General features: G+C 36.8%; 1 long non-coding RNA gene across 1 annotated transcript in view; it reads right to left on the bottom strand.

Moving 5' to 3' along the window:
* LOC141518666 (uncharacterized) overlaps window positions 1–7,739 on the bottom strand; it is a 45,390-nt gene extending 37,651 nt beyond the window's left edge. Inside the window, exon 1 of the long non-coding RNA XR_012477253.1 lies at window positions 7,674–7,739. This is a non-coding gene — a long non-coding RNA (uncharacterized LOC141518666). The remainder of the gene's footprint in view (window positions 1–7,673) is intronic.
* Between the last annotated feature and the right edge of the window lie 8,980 nt (window positions 7,740–16,719).

Genomic DNA, 16,719 nt, shown 5'->3' with positions numbered 1-16,719 from the left:
AGACATTTCCTACTTAGAGATGGGTGAATTATCCTGCAGGCAAATCCCATGGATTTCTTGGGCTTTTTTTTCATTTATCAGTTTCTGAATTTCCCCATCACTTTTATCAAATCATTCTTGAAGTGTATGAATGTTCTGGCCCAGATAAGTAAATGCACTGCTATATAGCAAATCTCTGAAAGTTGTCCACTTCTTTTTTGCTCCACTATTGCCAAGATTTCCCTCTATGTTAACTACAAAGTTGGCTCAGCTTTCCCTCCAAGTTAGCAACAAACTGTTCCCATTCAGAGAAGTGCCCTAATCTATTAACATCAGTTCTATAGAATGTTGTCTAGTTTTAGGGGTCATTGTTTTTGCTAAATGCAAATGTTTAACTTGGAGAAGTTGTAGATGATTGGTGCAGCATTCTTTGTCACACATCACCTTTATTACTGTCATATCCTATCTGTTATATTCTCCTTACAATGGCATAGTCTAGTAATGCTAGTAAGAGTCTGAGGCTAGATTTGAACTTAGGAAGATGAGTCTGCTGGTCTCTAGGAGCTGGCACTCTATCAACTGAGCCATGTGGCTTTGTATAATAAATACAAAGAAACATGAAAGGAAATAATACTAGCATCAGGGGAAATTAGGAAAGATTTTGTATAAAAGATATACCTTGAATAGTTTTAAAGAAAACTTGGAGTTCAGCCACTCTATCTGAATCATAGAGTAAATTAATGGGAATAATGTAAACCAAGGCTGAAAAGGTGAATAGGAAGCAGGCTGTAAAGTAATGCCAAGCAAAGATATTCATTTGTATCCTAAAGGTGATGGAGCCTCTGGAGTTTATTGAATAAGAAAGTGAAAAACTAGGACCATGAAGATCACTTTGCCAGATGTGTGGGGAATGGATTGAAGATAGAAGAATATACAGATAGATAAAATAGGAGAATATTGCAGTAGTCCAGATTTGAGGTGAGGACATTAGGTTTATATGAGCCAAGAAAAGGGCAGATATAAAAGATTTTGTGGAAGTAGAAATGATGTTTAATAACTGAATATTTGAGGTAAGAAGGAAGAGTCCAAGACAACATTTTTATATATTCTTTTATTCTATACTTGGTATATTTATATAATTTTTTTTAGTGTTTTTAAGAAAATAAAATGAGTAAAAACATCACTTGTACAAAATATTCATAGCAGCCCTATTTGTGGTGACAAAGAATTGGAAATTAAGTGAATGTCCTTCAATTGGGGAATGGCTTAACAAACTGTGTATATGTAGGTCATGGAATACTATTGTTCTGTTAAAAACCAGAAGGGATGGGAATTCAGGGAAACCTGGAAGGATTTGCATGAACTGATGCTGAGCGAAATGAGCAGAACCAGAAAAACATTGTACACCCTAACAGCAACATGGGGGTGATGGTCAACCTTTATGGACTTACTCATTCCATCAGTGCAACAACCAGGGACAATTCTGGGCTATCTGCAATGGAGAATGCCATCTGTATCCAGAGAAAGAATTGTGGACTTTGAACAAAGACCAAAGACTATTGCCTTCAATTTAGGAAAAAACTCATCTTATTATGTAATTTTGCTATTTCTTGTACTTTATTTGTCTTCCTCAAGGATATGATTTCTCTCTTATCACATTCAACTGAGACCAATGTAAACCATGAAAACAATGTAAAGACTAACAGACTGCCTTCTGTTTGGGGGTGGGGGGAGGAAAGCAAGAATAGGGGAAAAATTTTAAACTCAAAATAAGTAAAATCTTTCTAAAAAAATAAAAAGATAAAATGAAGTAGTTAGATTAGATAAATGTAATCCAACCACTTCATTTTATTTCCTAGTGATTTTCTAAATGCTGTACCCCTACAGATGCCATTTGTAGGGATTTATGTTAAAAACTGGTATTGATAAACCATTATGAGACAAGGTTTTCCCCTGTTTACATCTCAACTCAACCTCAGAGACAATCTGAAAAGATAAGGGTTAATAGGGACAGCAATATCCCCTAAAAAACGGCAGGGAAGATGTTCACCAAGGCAAGTCTATGATTACTCAGTCGAACTCAATCTGTGTGAAGTGGAAGGGAGAGACATAGGTCTGGAAGGAGATTGGACCATCTGGGTCAGGCACCTAACCAAGTAGAGTCCTAGAACCACAGAAAACTCTGTGGGTCAGCTCAGTTCCCCTCAAGCAAACAAGCAGAGACAGAATGCTTTGCTTATCAAGGACTGCCAGAGCTACCTTCTTTCTGAGTCTCTTAACACCAGTGCAGGACTCATGAGCCTTAGCTGACTCCTAACTAGAAAACCCTCTTGACTCAACATAAACGTGACACCGATTTCTTTCCCCTATATTTCTTTCCCCTTGATCTTATACAGCAGGGGCAGGATGTCCTGCCCACAGGTTGTAAAAGACCCAAGAAATCATTTGGTCTAGCACTGCTATGGCAATCACAAGCAAGACTCAAAATTCAATAAATCTAGAAGCTTTTAGGGGTGAATTGATTAAATGGTTGACCAAACATAGCAGGCTGATTTTTAAGTTGATAATTTTGTATGGCCTGTGAATGATATTATAAATATCCAAATCACTCTTGACAGGAAAAAGTTCCCCATTCATTATAAAGTATCTATGACCATATGCAAGCAAATAATCAATTCAACAAAGAAAGAGAAATAGAAAACAAGAATAACCTCAGAAGTGGGTAATTACTTCATCACAAAGTTCTTGGTAGAGATAGAGAGGAGAGTCCTCTGCATGGGTTACATGAATAGTGAAACAAGTTTCAAAGTATTCAGAGAAAAGATAGATGGGATCCCATGGCTCATTATCTTGATGGAGAAATTAGCTTCCAATTTCTCTCTCGAGAAAGAAATTCTGGGGGCGGCTAGGTGGTGCAGTGGATAGAGTTCTGGTCCTGGAGTCAGGAGTACCTGAGTTCAAATCTGACCTCAAACATTTAATAATTACCTGTGTGGCCTTGGGAAAGCCACTTAACCCCATTGCCTTGCAAAAAAAAAGTTCTTATAAAAAAAGAAATTCTGACAATACAATAATAATAACTAGCCTATAAAAATACTTAAAAGCTTTGCAAAGCACTTTACATTTAATATCATTTGATATTATCTCATTTGAGTCTTGTAGCAACTTTCTGATTTTACAGATAAGAAAACTAAGGCTCTAAGAGTTAAAAGACTTATCTAAGGTCATAATACCTAGTTAGTAAGATAAGATTTGAACTTAGGTCTTCCTGACTCCAAGAGGCAGTTAATGTCACAATGGACAGAATGTCCAGGGACACAGTGAGGTTGAGGTAAGGCGGAGGATGATGCCTTGCCTCATCATGTACATTTAGTGGCTGTGTGACCCTGGGCAAATCACTTAATCTCTGTCTGCCTCAGTTTCTTCATTTATATAAAGGGGATCATAACATGGATGTTACAGGACTTTTTGAAGATCAAATGGCATAATATTTAAAAAGCACTTAGCATAGTGATTATATATGCTTATATACATTTAAAATAGTATATCATTAATTGTATTAACTATATTAATTGCATTTTATTCATATCATTGTGTTATTAATGATATAATAAGTCATAATAATATATAAGCACATAGTAGATGCTTAATGAATTATCCTTATTCTTTTTAATACCTTTCCTTCCTCTGCCTCTATCCCTTATATCACCTATTTGCCACAGATTGTGATTAATCCTAGGAAGCAAAAAAAGTGATATGGATATTCAAGAAACTCATTGAGAAACTCATTTTAAAAACAGACATGGATAGAAGAAAGAAATAGGGCGAGCAATTAAGGAAAAATACACTAGAGAACTGTATAAGGCATATTAAAGCCCCAAATGAACTGAGGATAGCGGTGACTGCTAAGAGCAATACTGTGAACAGAGCAGCAGATAGAATAGACAGGGTGACTATCCTGTGATGCGTATTGATGTTGTTCAGTTGTTTTTAGTTATATCTGACTCTTTCTTACTCCATGCTTGGCATGCTATCCACTGTGCCACCTATTTGCTCTGCAATGTGTATAAAGGAGAGTAATGTGAAATAGTCTGGAAAGAACAAAAATCAGATTATGAAGAGTTTTTAATTCCACCCAGAAACATTTGTATTTTATTCTAGAGAAAAAAGAGAACTATGAGAGATTCCAGTCCAAGTTGTTATCAACCCAAATAATGATGACTATCCTTGAGGACCAGTAATTCAACCAGTTGTTCCCAATCCACCTAACTGACTTGTGAAGGGGAATCATGTGTAGTAAATTTGACAAGGTAGACTGGAGTCAGGCTGAGAAAGGTCTAGCCTGCCAAACAGTGGACTATGTATTTTATCCTAGAGGCAATAGAGAACCAGTGAAGATTTCTGAGCAGGGGAGGTATGTGGTCAGACCTGCCTGTTAGTCATATCACTTTGTGAATAATAGATTGGAAAGAGGAGAAAATTAGAATCAAGAAACCAATTAAGAGATTATTACTTTGAAAGATTTAGGAGCTCTGATCAACACAATGACCATCCACAAATCCAGAGTATTCAACCTGAAGCATGTCACCCACTTAGTGATACAAAAGTTATAGACTCAGAGTAAAAGGCAAAACATGGGGTTTGGTTGTTTATTAGATGTGATCAAGAGAGGAATTTGTTTTGCTTGACTACGTGTTTACAACTGGGGCTTCGTATTTTTTGGTTTCTCTATTGAGGGAAAGAATGAGAAGCAAAGAATACAAATCTGAAAAAATAAATTTCATTTTAAAAAAGTTTTAAAAAGAAAATAATGGTTATCACATTAGTTAGTTGTGAGGTGAGGGAACCCCTGGCATCAAAAACTACCAGAAAGAATTGAATAGTAATCCTGATACAGACAGAAATTTACCCCTTTTTTCCTGCTTTCTCCTTTTCTGCTATTGTCATTGTTAATTGTTGATTTGGTATCCTAGTCATAGTTAGGGGTGATTAACCAGGGTTCTTGCTCCCATAACTGGGATCAATTAAAAGATTTCAGGAAAGTCCATGAACTTGGACTGGTAAAACATTCCACCTTTATTTTTTCCTCATCTCTAATAAAAATGTAGCATTTCCTAAAACTTTTGAGAAACATTGTGAGAGGGGCAGCTAGGTGGCACAGTGGATAAAGCACAGCCTTGGAGTCAGGAGTACCTGGGTTCAAATCTGGTCTCAGACACTTAATAATTACCTAGCTGTGTGGCCTTGGGCAAGCCACTTAACCCCATTTGCTTGCAAGAAAACAAAACAAAACAAAACCATAGTGAGAAGGGATTTACAGGTTTCACCAGACTGATAAAGGAGTCCAGGATACAACAAAGGGTTTAAGAACCCATTTTCTAGAAATAAGAGCAGAGGAGATCATGTCCCAGGGAAAGGTGTACTTCTCATGGGCTTCTGTACCCTTTTTTTTTTAGGGTTTTTTTTTTTTGCAAGGCATTGGGGTTAAGTGGCTTGCCCAAGGTCACACAGCTAGGTCATTATTAAGTGTCTAAGGTCGGATTTGAACTCAGGTGCTCCTGACTCCAGGGCCATACTCTATCCACTGAGCAACCTAGCCACCCCTCTCATGGGCTTCTGGAGAAATCATACAACACTCAGCTAGTTGGTTTTTTCCTCTGCCATCATTTCCAAAATGTTTGATGTAGACTACTGATTCTTTATCAAGAAAAAAAGTCAACCAGGTCATGCTGGAAGTATATGATAGAAAAAGAAATAGAAAGTTTATTTTATTATTGGGGGTGGGGGAAGAGAGGAGAAATAATTTGTTGCTCATGGATGCTCAGTTTCTAAAGCGGCAAAGTTGTCCTGGGTCTGGAGTCAGAAGACTTGGATTCTAATTTTGCTCTGCAACTGACTCATCAAGTGACCTTGAACCAAAAAAAAAGCCTTCCCTCTTAGGATGATTATTTCTATATAATAAAGAGTCAGGACTAGCTGTTCTCCAAGTTTCCTTCCAGCTCTAACAGTCTGCATTCTGGCTTTGACATTCTATATTTTATGATGATAAAGTGCCTTCCAACACTCCAAGGATGAATGTGAAGTCCTAAGCTTAGGTCCAATAAATCAACTTCACTATGACAGAATGGAGGAGGAACATAGTTAGACAACAGCTCATGTGGAAAAAGACCTGGGGGGCAGGGCAAGGAAGAAGGGGACAGAGGCGTGGGGAGAGGAGGAGTGAGATTGGTGAACTGCCCATTCAATATGAGTCAGTAATCTGATATGGCAGCCAAAAAGCTGATGCTATCCTAAACTGTATTAATAGAGGCATAGTGTCCAAAACAAGGGAAATGAAAAATCATCCCACAGTCCTTTGCTGAGATTAGTCCATATTTAAAGTACTGTGTTTATTTCTGGACACTTAATTTTAAGAAAGGTGCTCCATTGAAAAGCAACAGAATGAGGCAGGGGATACAGCATTGGCTCTAGAGTCAGAAGGACCTCAGTTCAAATCTAACATCAAACACTAAAAAATTAATTACCTAGCTGGGTGAGCTTGAGCAAGTCGCTGAATCCCATTACCTTACCAAAAGAAAAAAAAGCAAAATTACAGAATGCCTAGAGGATGGTGAAGTCACTAGAGACCACATTATGGGAGAAACTGGTGAGAGGAGAATTCTTAAAGGGGCAATAATTCCTTTAAAATATATAAAGAATTACCATGCACAAAAGGAAATAGATCCATTCTTACACCCAGAGATTAGACCTAGTCAAGATGAATGGAAGCATAAACAGGCCATGTGGCATCTCCTGACACAGACATTCTGGAGAGAATATAGAAAAATTCAAAAGATACTTAGTCATAAGGATTTCTGCCAAGTATTCAGTTGTATTTTGTGACCCAGCCCTTGTGTTCTCTACAATAGGGTATGGGGCAGCTTCTAGTACATAAATATCTTCCAGGGAGCCCAGACACAGGTCCACATGAAAAGCCATTCCAGTAGCCTCTCCCCAGAGCCATATTACTCTACTATGATGAATTCTCACTTGGTTCTCTTCCTCTTCCTCTTGTCAATGCAGTAAACTCTACAGTTGGAGCTGGACATTCATTTTGGCCCCTTATTGAGTTTGTCCTTCGTTCTCGAGGTATGTGACTTGCCAGAATAACAGAAAATTGTGATTCATCCCCAGGGATAAAGTTAAGCAGACCAAGCCAAAGATAACCAGCTCCTTAGAGAGTCAAGAGCTCACCTACTAGTCAGACAATAAAACTGGGAAAATGGTTCCATCCCCTCTTTCTTTTAAGCACTTTGCTTTTGGGATTCTTTCCCAGTTCTTTCTCTCCCTTGGATTTCTTGCAAGTAGGGAGGGGACTTTCCCTTCCCTTCTTACTCCAATAGTTTGATTCACTGCTGGGATGGAACCCAAAGATTGTTTCTCACTGGGTTCAAAGCTACCAGCAAATTCTGGTATGGATAAGGTTCTCTGAATCCTATCTGAACCTATTATTGCAAACTAGCTATTCTAAGCTATTCTCTCAGAGAAAAGTCTATAATATTTGTTGCAGGATGAGGGAAGGAAATGAATACTGGATTGAGACTAGGACAGTTTCCAAGCCTTAATATTTCCTGGCTGGTAACGCTGAACAAATCCATTGCTTTGCCTGTCTGGACCTCAGTTTCCTTATCCAGAAATTACTTAGGCTTACTTACCTCACGGGGTTGCTGTGAAGAAAAGTTTTTGTAAAACTCTAGAGACATATGAGTTGTTATTGCTATTATTATTGTTTTTGCTGCTGTCATGGTTACAGAATGAGAACCTGGAACTAATTCTTTTGAGTCCACATTAGGATCATAGGCTCATAAATTTAGAGCTAGAAGGCATCTATAAGGTCATGTAGTTCAACTTCTTCATTTTACAAATAAGGAAATTGAGACTCAGAGAAATCAGCCAATAGCATCTATTTATTAAGCACCTACATCAGGAAAAGCATTAGAGGACAGTGTAGAAAGAAAAAGGTTATTTTTATCATTGGAAGTTAGAGTGGAGGACACAATAATTTGTTGTCCAGGATCCTAGACTACGGAGTTCAGTTTCTGAAACACCAAAGTTTGTTTGGTATAAACATATATATTGAAAGCCCTGGTCCTGCTTAGGATACAAAAACAGGAAAAAGATCTTAAGGAACTCACAAGTTAATGGAGGAGATAAGATTCAAACTCCAAACAAACAAGTTAAAGAGAGGACAAGTTGGAAATAATCAACACAGGGAAGGCACTAGAATTAAGAGGTTAGGACCTGTACAAGGTGAAATTTAGCTGTAACTTGAAGGAAACCCAGGAGACAAAAGATCAGGAAGGAAAACTTTGAAAGACAGCCAGTGAATGCCCAGAGCTGGGAGATAAGAGTATCTTCTTTGAGGAACAGCCAGGAGGTCATATCACTAGATCAGAGAGTGCACTGAACCAAGAAATAGAAAGTGTAAGAAGACTGGAAAGGTAGACGTGGAGGAGGAGAGGTTATAAAAGGCTTTGAACACAAAGCAGAGGATTTTATATGTGGTCCTAGATGTGATGTGAGTCACTGGAGCTTGTTAAGTTGGGGGATAGCATGGTCAGAACTGAGCTTTAGGTTGATCACTTTGGTAGCTGAGAAGAGGATGGACTGGAGTTAGAGGAGACAAACTGTGGCAAATTTGAAAAAAAAATAACACAGAATTTGTTGTGTTATTCTGGTAAGTCAAATATACCTCAGAAATGCCCAAGATCACATAGTTTAGTAATTAGCAGAGCCAGAATTTGAATTCATATTTTCCCATAGTTGTGCAAACTCATATGGCTCTCTCCATATCTTTCTGACAAGATATTTGTGTTATTGCTTTCAAGATTTCTTTGACTTAGCTGTTTTAAGTGTATGAGTGAAGGCACTAATACTTCATCTCTTTTCATTTCTTTAAAGGCCTTTATATGGTTGGATTATATTATATGTGGTTTTTTCTGATGTCTTTCTGGTCTTGTTTGATTTATCTACACTCAATTCCTTTTCAAGTGTTATCATGCTAAGTTTCATGCTTCCTAGATTATTCAAATAATTTTGGAACTGGGATTAGAACTCAGAATTTCTGAAACCAAATCAAACACTTGTTCTACATCCAACATGTGAGCTTGGCCCTTAGGGGCAGGCTGAGGGCTGAAAGCATTATTCTTGTGTCAGTATGATTTTAAGTATGCTTAGAGTGAATATCTGAAATCTATTCTCCCCAAATCAAGAGTATGTTTCAGACTTGACTTTCTTTTTCTCTATCACAAATTTGGGGGGGGGGGGGATGTTTACTTCAAGGTTCCCATAATCTCCATTCAGAGTCAGAATAGACTTTCTAATTATTTCTTCTACTTTCTGAAAGCTAAAATTGTGATTAAGGCAAATCAAGAAATTATTAGCTACTTTGCTTTTGGCAGAGAGAGAGAGAGAGAGAGAGAGAGAGAGAGAGAGAGAGAGAGAAGGACTGAGATAGAGTTTAAATAATTTACACCCTCCATCACTACTACATCATGCCTACAGGTCAGGCTTCTGATCTGTTCCCCAAACTCCTCATTTCTTTCTTCTTCTTCTTGTTCTGGTGGTTTGTAGTATGCAGTGGTGAGAAACTTGCTTCTGTTTCTCCCTCCATTGATCTTCATCTACACATCCTCTGCTTCCTTAATATATAATATCACTATGGATTCTTAACTAAAAAGAGATTAGTGATCACAAAGTTCAAGAGATAACTATGATTATATGAAATTGAAACATTTACACAAATGATCAGTTCCATGAAGACAAGAATGAAAATCATTGACTAGGTAAAAAAATTAGAATTGAATACCTTTGATAATAGTCTGACATTCAAGATATATAAATATTTATACATGAGAAACTAACAGAAATGTCTATGACCAAAAGTCATTTCCTTAAAAAGAGATGAATTTCAATTACAAACTATAAACAACCATAGAAAAATGATTGTTCCTAATCATCTAATAATAATTAATCACTAATAATAAAATGTAAATCAAAACAATTCTGAAATTTTATCTCATATCAAGCAAATTATATACATAATAGAGGTGCTGCAAGAAAACAGGTACACTAATACACTATTGATGGAACTGTGAATTGGTCCAGTCATTCTATAAAGACTATAATAGCTATAAATCCACATAGCCTAAAGATCTAAAGATCATCTAAAGATCCCATTGTAGGCATATATCCAAAGGAGGACAAAGAAAGAAAAATTCCATTTATCTATTTATAAAAAAAAATGCACAATAGTCCTTTTTTACAGAAGCATAGAAGTGGGAACAAAGTGTCAATTGATAGAGGAATAGCTAGACAAATTTTTGTGCTTAAATACAATAGACATGAAGAGTTTAGAGAAATATGGAAAGATATATGTACTCATAAGGAGCCAAGTAGAAAGAACCAATGAAACAATATATACAATGACTCCAACAATGTTAATGAAAGGACACTAAAATAAATTTGCACATTTTACCTTTATAATAATAAAGGTAAAATGTGCAAATTTGGCACTGGAGAAGAACAAAAACTTTTCCCTTTCTTCTTTTCAGAGGAAGGTCATATGGTATGTCATACATACTATAGGAGTTTGTTGATAGGTCAGTTGGATTTGTCAAACTTTTTTTCTTTCTCTTTTAAAATCTCTGGTGCAAGTTAAGGGGAGGAGAGTACAATATAAGATGAATGTATGCAAAAACAAAATATATCAATAAAAATAAGCAACATATACACACAATGTGGATCCATTTCCAACTTCTATTACTTATCTTGTTTCTTTTTAATAGTCATCCAGAGTCACATTCCAATCACCAATTTCATTCTACAAAGTCCCAATGATATATCAATAAGTCCCAATATATATCAATATATCAAATTTGCTTTCATGTTTTGGAGCTTCTAGTCCATCTTCTTTACTGTGTAGACAGGATATTTGCATATAAAAATTTGAAATCATGGGTTTTATTACTGACTCTATGCTTTTTCTATCTTTTTTTTAAATTAACAAGTTAGCACAGAAGCTTTGACAAAGGAATAATTATTTCAAAGAGTATAATGACAAATATTCAACCTTACTCCTCCCCATATATGGGAGGAATAATCCTCATCCTTTCATCACATCATTGTCTGAGGACTGGAAGAGGTCTAGGTTCCTAGTTTGGTTCCCATATAAAGTCCAGTCTCAGTTCCAAGTCCAAAACTTGTCTTGGACTTGAGTCCTAAACATCCTGGCTTCTCAGGGGATCCATGTTGGACCAGCACCACTCTACGTGCTTTAGTTCAAACTCCCAGTTCCTGCAGGAATCAACTCCAGTGCCTGGAACTGAGGACAAACAACATAGAATAAAGGAAGAAAAAAAAACATACCACCAAACAGACTCATTTTTAGTGTTCGAGTAAAAGATGGGAAAAATGGGAAGACATATCTTCCCATCTCACCAATTCAGTTAATTCCCTCCAAACAAGACTTAGGAGATAGCAATAACTGAAAAGAATGCAGCCAAAAGATGGTGGAGAAAAGAACTGACTTGCTCAGTTTTGCCTGTCTTAGAGACATGGCAAACAATCAAAGGTGGTTGGGGACTGCTCATGTGGTAGGGGATACAGAGACCTTCATGACTAAGCAATCTAGACATTCCAAAGACCCCTCAAGAGCTTTCCCATGTTACCAAACTTTCCTGGGTTACACGAGCATTTTTTTTTCTTTCCCTCCTGCCTCCCTCCATCTTCTCCTCATAAAAGAAAAAGGAAGACCCTTGCAACAAAATGAATAATCAAAGTAACTTCCTATACTGGATTTTGTTTCCTGTGAACTTCCAGAACTCTTTCCCCTCTTCATCTCTGACCCCTGGTTTCCCTGGTTTCCTTCATGTTTCACTTAAAATTCTACCTCTGGGCAGGAAAACTTTTCTGACCCCTCTTAATTCTAGCGCATTTCCCCTTTTGATTATTTCCAAATTTATCCTATTCATAGCTTGCTTTACATAGTTGTTTGCATGTTATTGCCTCCATTAAACACTAAGTTCCTTGAGAACAAGAGCTGTCTTTCCTTTCTTTGCACTACCAGCACTTAACACAGTGTCTAACATACAGTAGAAACTTAATAACTTTTCCTCTTTTTTCTTTGTAGTGACTTTTTATGACTTCTAGCTTGGTAAATATACCTAAGCAATTCTTTTCCTTCCCCTCCATCCATTTTATTTTATGGTCTTTTTTATTAGATTTGCAAGAAAACAAACAAATACAGTTTTACCACTTTTTCCTAAATGAACTCCTTTCCTAGCCAGTAGATTAACATTCCAATATTTGAAAACTTAATATAGAAATTTCATAAAGTAACTCATAATATTTTTAAAAAGATGAAGAGTTCTGACCAAAGTACCAGTGAATGGACTCATAACTGAAGGAAGCACCGTCTTCAACAAATAATCAGTAATGATGCACTGTTAATTTGAATTGAGGCCTTTCAGGAAAATACTCCAGGGATTCTAGCTTGGCACTAAGCTATTTAGTATTTGCATAATAATGTTAGATAAAGGCATATTTGCTATGCTTATCAAATTTGCAAAGGATAAGTTTTTCAAACTTTTTTTCTTTGTTACAAAGGACAGTTTGATGCTGGGTGTTAAGGATATTTAAATAAATAACTCCATTGTAAAAAAAAATGCAAAAGACAACAATAAGCTTCTTTTTGCTTAATTGCATATAACACAGAATTGGGAGGATTTGCTAATACACTACTTAACAGTAGGATTGAGAAGTACTTTGACAGGTTAGAAGAATGAACTGTTTAATAAGATGTAATACAATAAAAGCAAATTTAAACTCATATTTGAGTTTAAAAATTGAACTCAAAAATACAAGATAGGAAAAGCAATTCCTCTAAAAATATATTTAGGGGGGTGCCTGGACTACAAAGTCAGTATGAATCAACAGTGAGATGCAGAAAACCAATGCTAATGCAACATTTGTGTGAATTAAGAGAGGGACTGATTTCAGACAGAAGGAAGTGATCGTACCTTGCACTTTACCCAAGGCAAGTCATTCATGGAATATTGTGTCCAGTTCTAAGTCCCACATTTTAGGAAGGACAATGATAAGCTGGAGAGAATCCAGAGGATGGCCAACAGGATGCCACCTGAAGATTGATTGAAAGAACAAGAGGATGATTAGGCTGGTAAAAAGAAAAGACTAGGGTGTAGGGGTAGGAAAGGGGCTATGATATGATAATTATTTTCAAGTAAGTGAAAGTGATCTTGCAGAAGAGGTTTGGCATTTCTTTGCTTGGCCCCAGGAGCAATTAGTGAAAAATGTAGAGACAATTCTGATGTATGTAAAGAAACAATGTTTTTTATTTATTTAAGATGGGATTAAGAGTGACTTGTCCAAGGTCACACAGCTAAGTAATTATTGTCTGAGGTCATATCTGAACTCAGGTCCTCCTGACTCCAGGGCTGGTGCTCTATCTACTGCTCCACCTAGCTGCCCCAAGAAACAATTTCTTAATATCAGAGTTATCCAAAAATGATAAAGGTTGTGACAGGAGATGATAAGTGCTTTTTTCTTGGAGTTGTTCAAGTTAAGATTGGTTGAGCACATGCCACCTAAGCTGTAGGGGAAATTCTTTTTTGGAGTAGAGGTTAGTCTAGAAGGCTATAGAGTTCCATTCCATCTCTGAAATGTAGGAGTCATGGGATCATAAGAACATAGATTTAGAGCTAGAAGAGATTTTCCAGATCATCCACTCCAATCCCCCTCATTCTGCGGATAAGAAAACTAAGACATCTGAGGAAGGGAAGGAAGGCATAATGATTTTATCATATATTTTTAAAGGACTAGAAAGTTTTACAAAATAGATTTGCAATTTCATGTGCAATTTTCATTTTTATTCTACTATGTGTTAGAAATGCTTATTTTTATTTCATAAATTTAAAATAAAGTTAAAAAGAACAATGTTCTCCAAAAGGGGGGGGGTATGTGACTTTCTCTAAAACCATGCAGCTAGTGTTGGAGACGGAATTTGAACCCAGGATTTTCCAACTCAAAATCTAACACTCTTGATTTTTGTCTTGATTCTGTGAATATCATATGTACAAGACCTTTAGAATAGACATTCATAAAAAGTTATAAGTAAAAAGACCTTAAAAATCTTTTGGTCCGCCTCCCTTATTTTATAGAGAACACAGAGCCTGAGAAATGTAATGACTTGTACTGAATCACTCAGTTTAGCAAAACATCTCAACCTTCTATCTGTGGAGCAGGAGCAAATATCCCCAGGCACTTTCTGTGGATCCGCCTAGAAGTAGAAATTGAGGGCTGAATGGAAAGGATTAGTCCTAACCACAAACCACAACAACTCTGGGGGAGGAAGTACCCCCACAATCATATGACCACAAGCTTGGTTTCTAGTGTCCATAATATTTGCCATCACTGGGTACTCTGTGATCTTGATCTGAACATCAGAAAATAACATTAAAAACAGAAACAGATAGCAAAAAAAAGAGGCAGAAACATTAACAAGCAATGATATGCAAATTAAAACAGGCTGTTTAGGATGGAGCTCATCATCTACCTACTGGAGGAAATGGAGGCTTTTATACTCTAAAGTACTATAGACATGCCTCCCTTTCAAAAGTCAACTTAATATTTTGTTATTTCTATATTGACCTATACTATTCAATACTGGCTCTATCCTGGACAGTTAGGTGATGCAATGGATAGAACACTGGGCCTGGAGACTGGAAGACTCATCTCATAAATTTCAAATCGACCACAGATACTTAATAGCTGTGTGATCCTGGGCAAGTCATAACTCCAATTGCTTCAAAAAATGAAGGAAGAAGAAGAAGAAGAAAAAAGAAGGAGGGGGAGAATAGAAGGAAGATGAAGGAATAGAAGGAAGATGAAGAAATAGAAGGAAGAAGAAGAAAAAGAAGTCCATTAGCAAAGTAAAAGTCAAGATGACTAATGGACTAATGATGGCCTAGGATGTAATGGAAAACTTTGGCATCTTTGATTTCTGATCAGGCTCTAAGTACTCCACAGTGGCTGCTTCAGCTGCCTTCATGATTTTTTGGGGAAAAAATTGTTCTCATCTATCCATTCTGCTAGGGGGAAGTCTGGAGAATGAAATGGCAAACAATTCTAGTATCTTTGCCAAGAAAATACCAAATGGGGACACAAAAGAGTCAGATATAATTAAAGTAATTGAACAACATATAGAGATACCATTGGAAAAGGGCTGAAAATGGTGGGGATAACCACAATTCTGTTAGCAAAGGAAAATACAAAATTGAGAAGAAAAGAAAAAATTCACAACTGAAGGGGCAAGGGAAATGTAGAAGCAAGGGGAAAAGTTTGCTGAATGATAAAGTTCTCATCATTCTGCCCAAATTCTTGTTGGTGTGATCTATAGAAATCCAGATCATTCTACTTCCTCTACAATATGTTTAACATCCCATTTATAGGCTTGTTCTCCAGATCAACTCATCCCTTCTGGACAATCTGGCCTCTTAGCTGGTCAAAATATTCAGTTCAGTTCTTCTGTAGCTATATATAGGAATGGTCATAGCTTGGACCTTTTTCCCTATTCCACCTCTGACTCACATATATATTCACACATGTATGCACACACACACACATACACATACAAATATATATGACTCACCTGAATTTTTCATAGGAAGTAGACGTCCTACTTCCAGTTCTTCCTGAATAAGAATTCCCTTTATTAGATACTGCTTGGATAGAGTGCCAGTCTGAGGAAGATCTAGGTTTTAATCAAGTGTTTACAAGCTGTGTGACTGGGTAAATCACTTAACCTCTCTGTGCTTCAATTTCATAATCCATAAAATGAGGAAGGTGAATTCTGAAGTCTCTTCTAGCTTTTGAGTTATTATCTTATGTCCCTATTACATCTAGGGAGAGGAAGCCCACTAACTTATGAGAAAGCCCATTCTTCTTTTGAACAGCTCTGATGATTATGAAGACTTCCCCTCCAAAAAGCCTAAATATACCTGTCTTCAATTCTTATCTGTTGCTTCCAGTTACAATTTCTGGGACTAAACAAAGCAAATATTGCCCTTCTCATTTGTCATAGACCATCATATCTTGCTCTGCTTTTTCCTCAAAGCTAGACTTTCCGAATTCCTTCAACCAGTCCTTACTTAAATGGTATTTTTTTAATGTTGACCATCCTGGCTGAGATGATCACCACGGGGAATTCTCCAGCGTATCAATATCCATCCTAAAGAAATACACCTAGAATTAGCAAAACCTAACATACTATAAAGACTATATACATATATACACACACACACACACACACACACACACACACACACACACACACATATATCTATATGTAAATTCTTCTTCCCTTCCCCCTTTCTTTGTTTATAAAATGAAGGGGTTGAACTCAATGTCTCCTAAATTCCGTTCTGACTCTAGATCTGTATTCTTGTTACTGGATCTCAGTTTCCTATTCTGTAAAATGAGGCAATTCTACTAGATGATCTAGAGTCTTTTCTGACTCTAATACTATGCTCCTATTATTTTATACTTTGCAACCACAGAGATCATGGAAGGTTTCATGGAATAGGGAATATTTAAATCAGAGTAGTCACAAATTTGACCAGTAATATAGGATAGAGGAACCAAGCCAGTCCTGGGCAAAGGGATAATGTAGAACAATAGTTTCTA

Source organism: Macrotis lagotis, chromosome 1, assembly GCF_037893015.1.
Source record: "Macrotis lagotis isolate mMagLag1 chromosome 1, bilby.v1.9.chrom.fasta, whole genome shotgun sequence".
NCBI lineage: Eukaryota > Metazoa > Chordata > Mammalia > Peramelemorphia > Peramelidae > Macrotis > Macrotis lagotis.
Note: the sequence above shows the minus strand (reverse complement) of the source record. Positions and strands in the feature narration are given on the sequence as shown.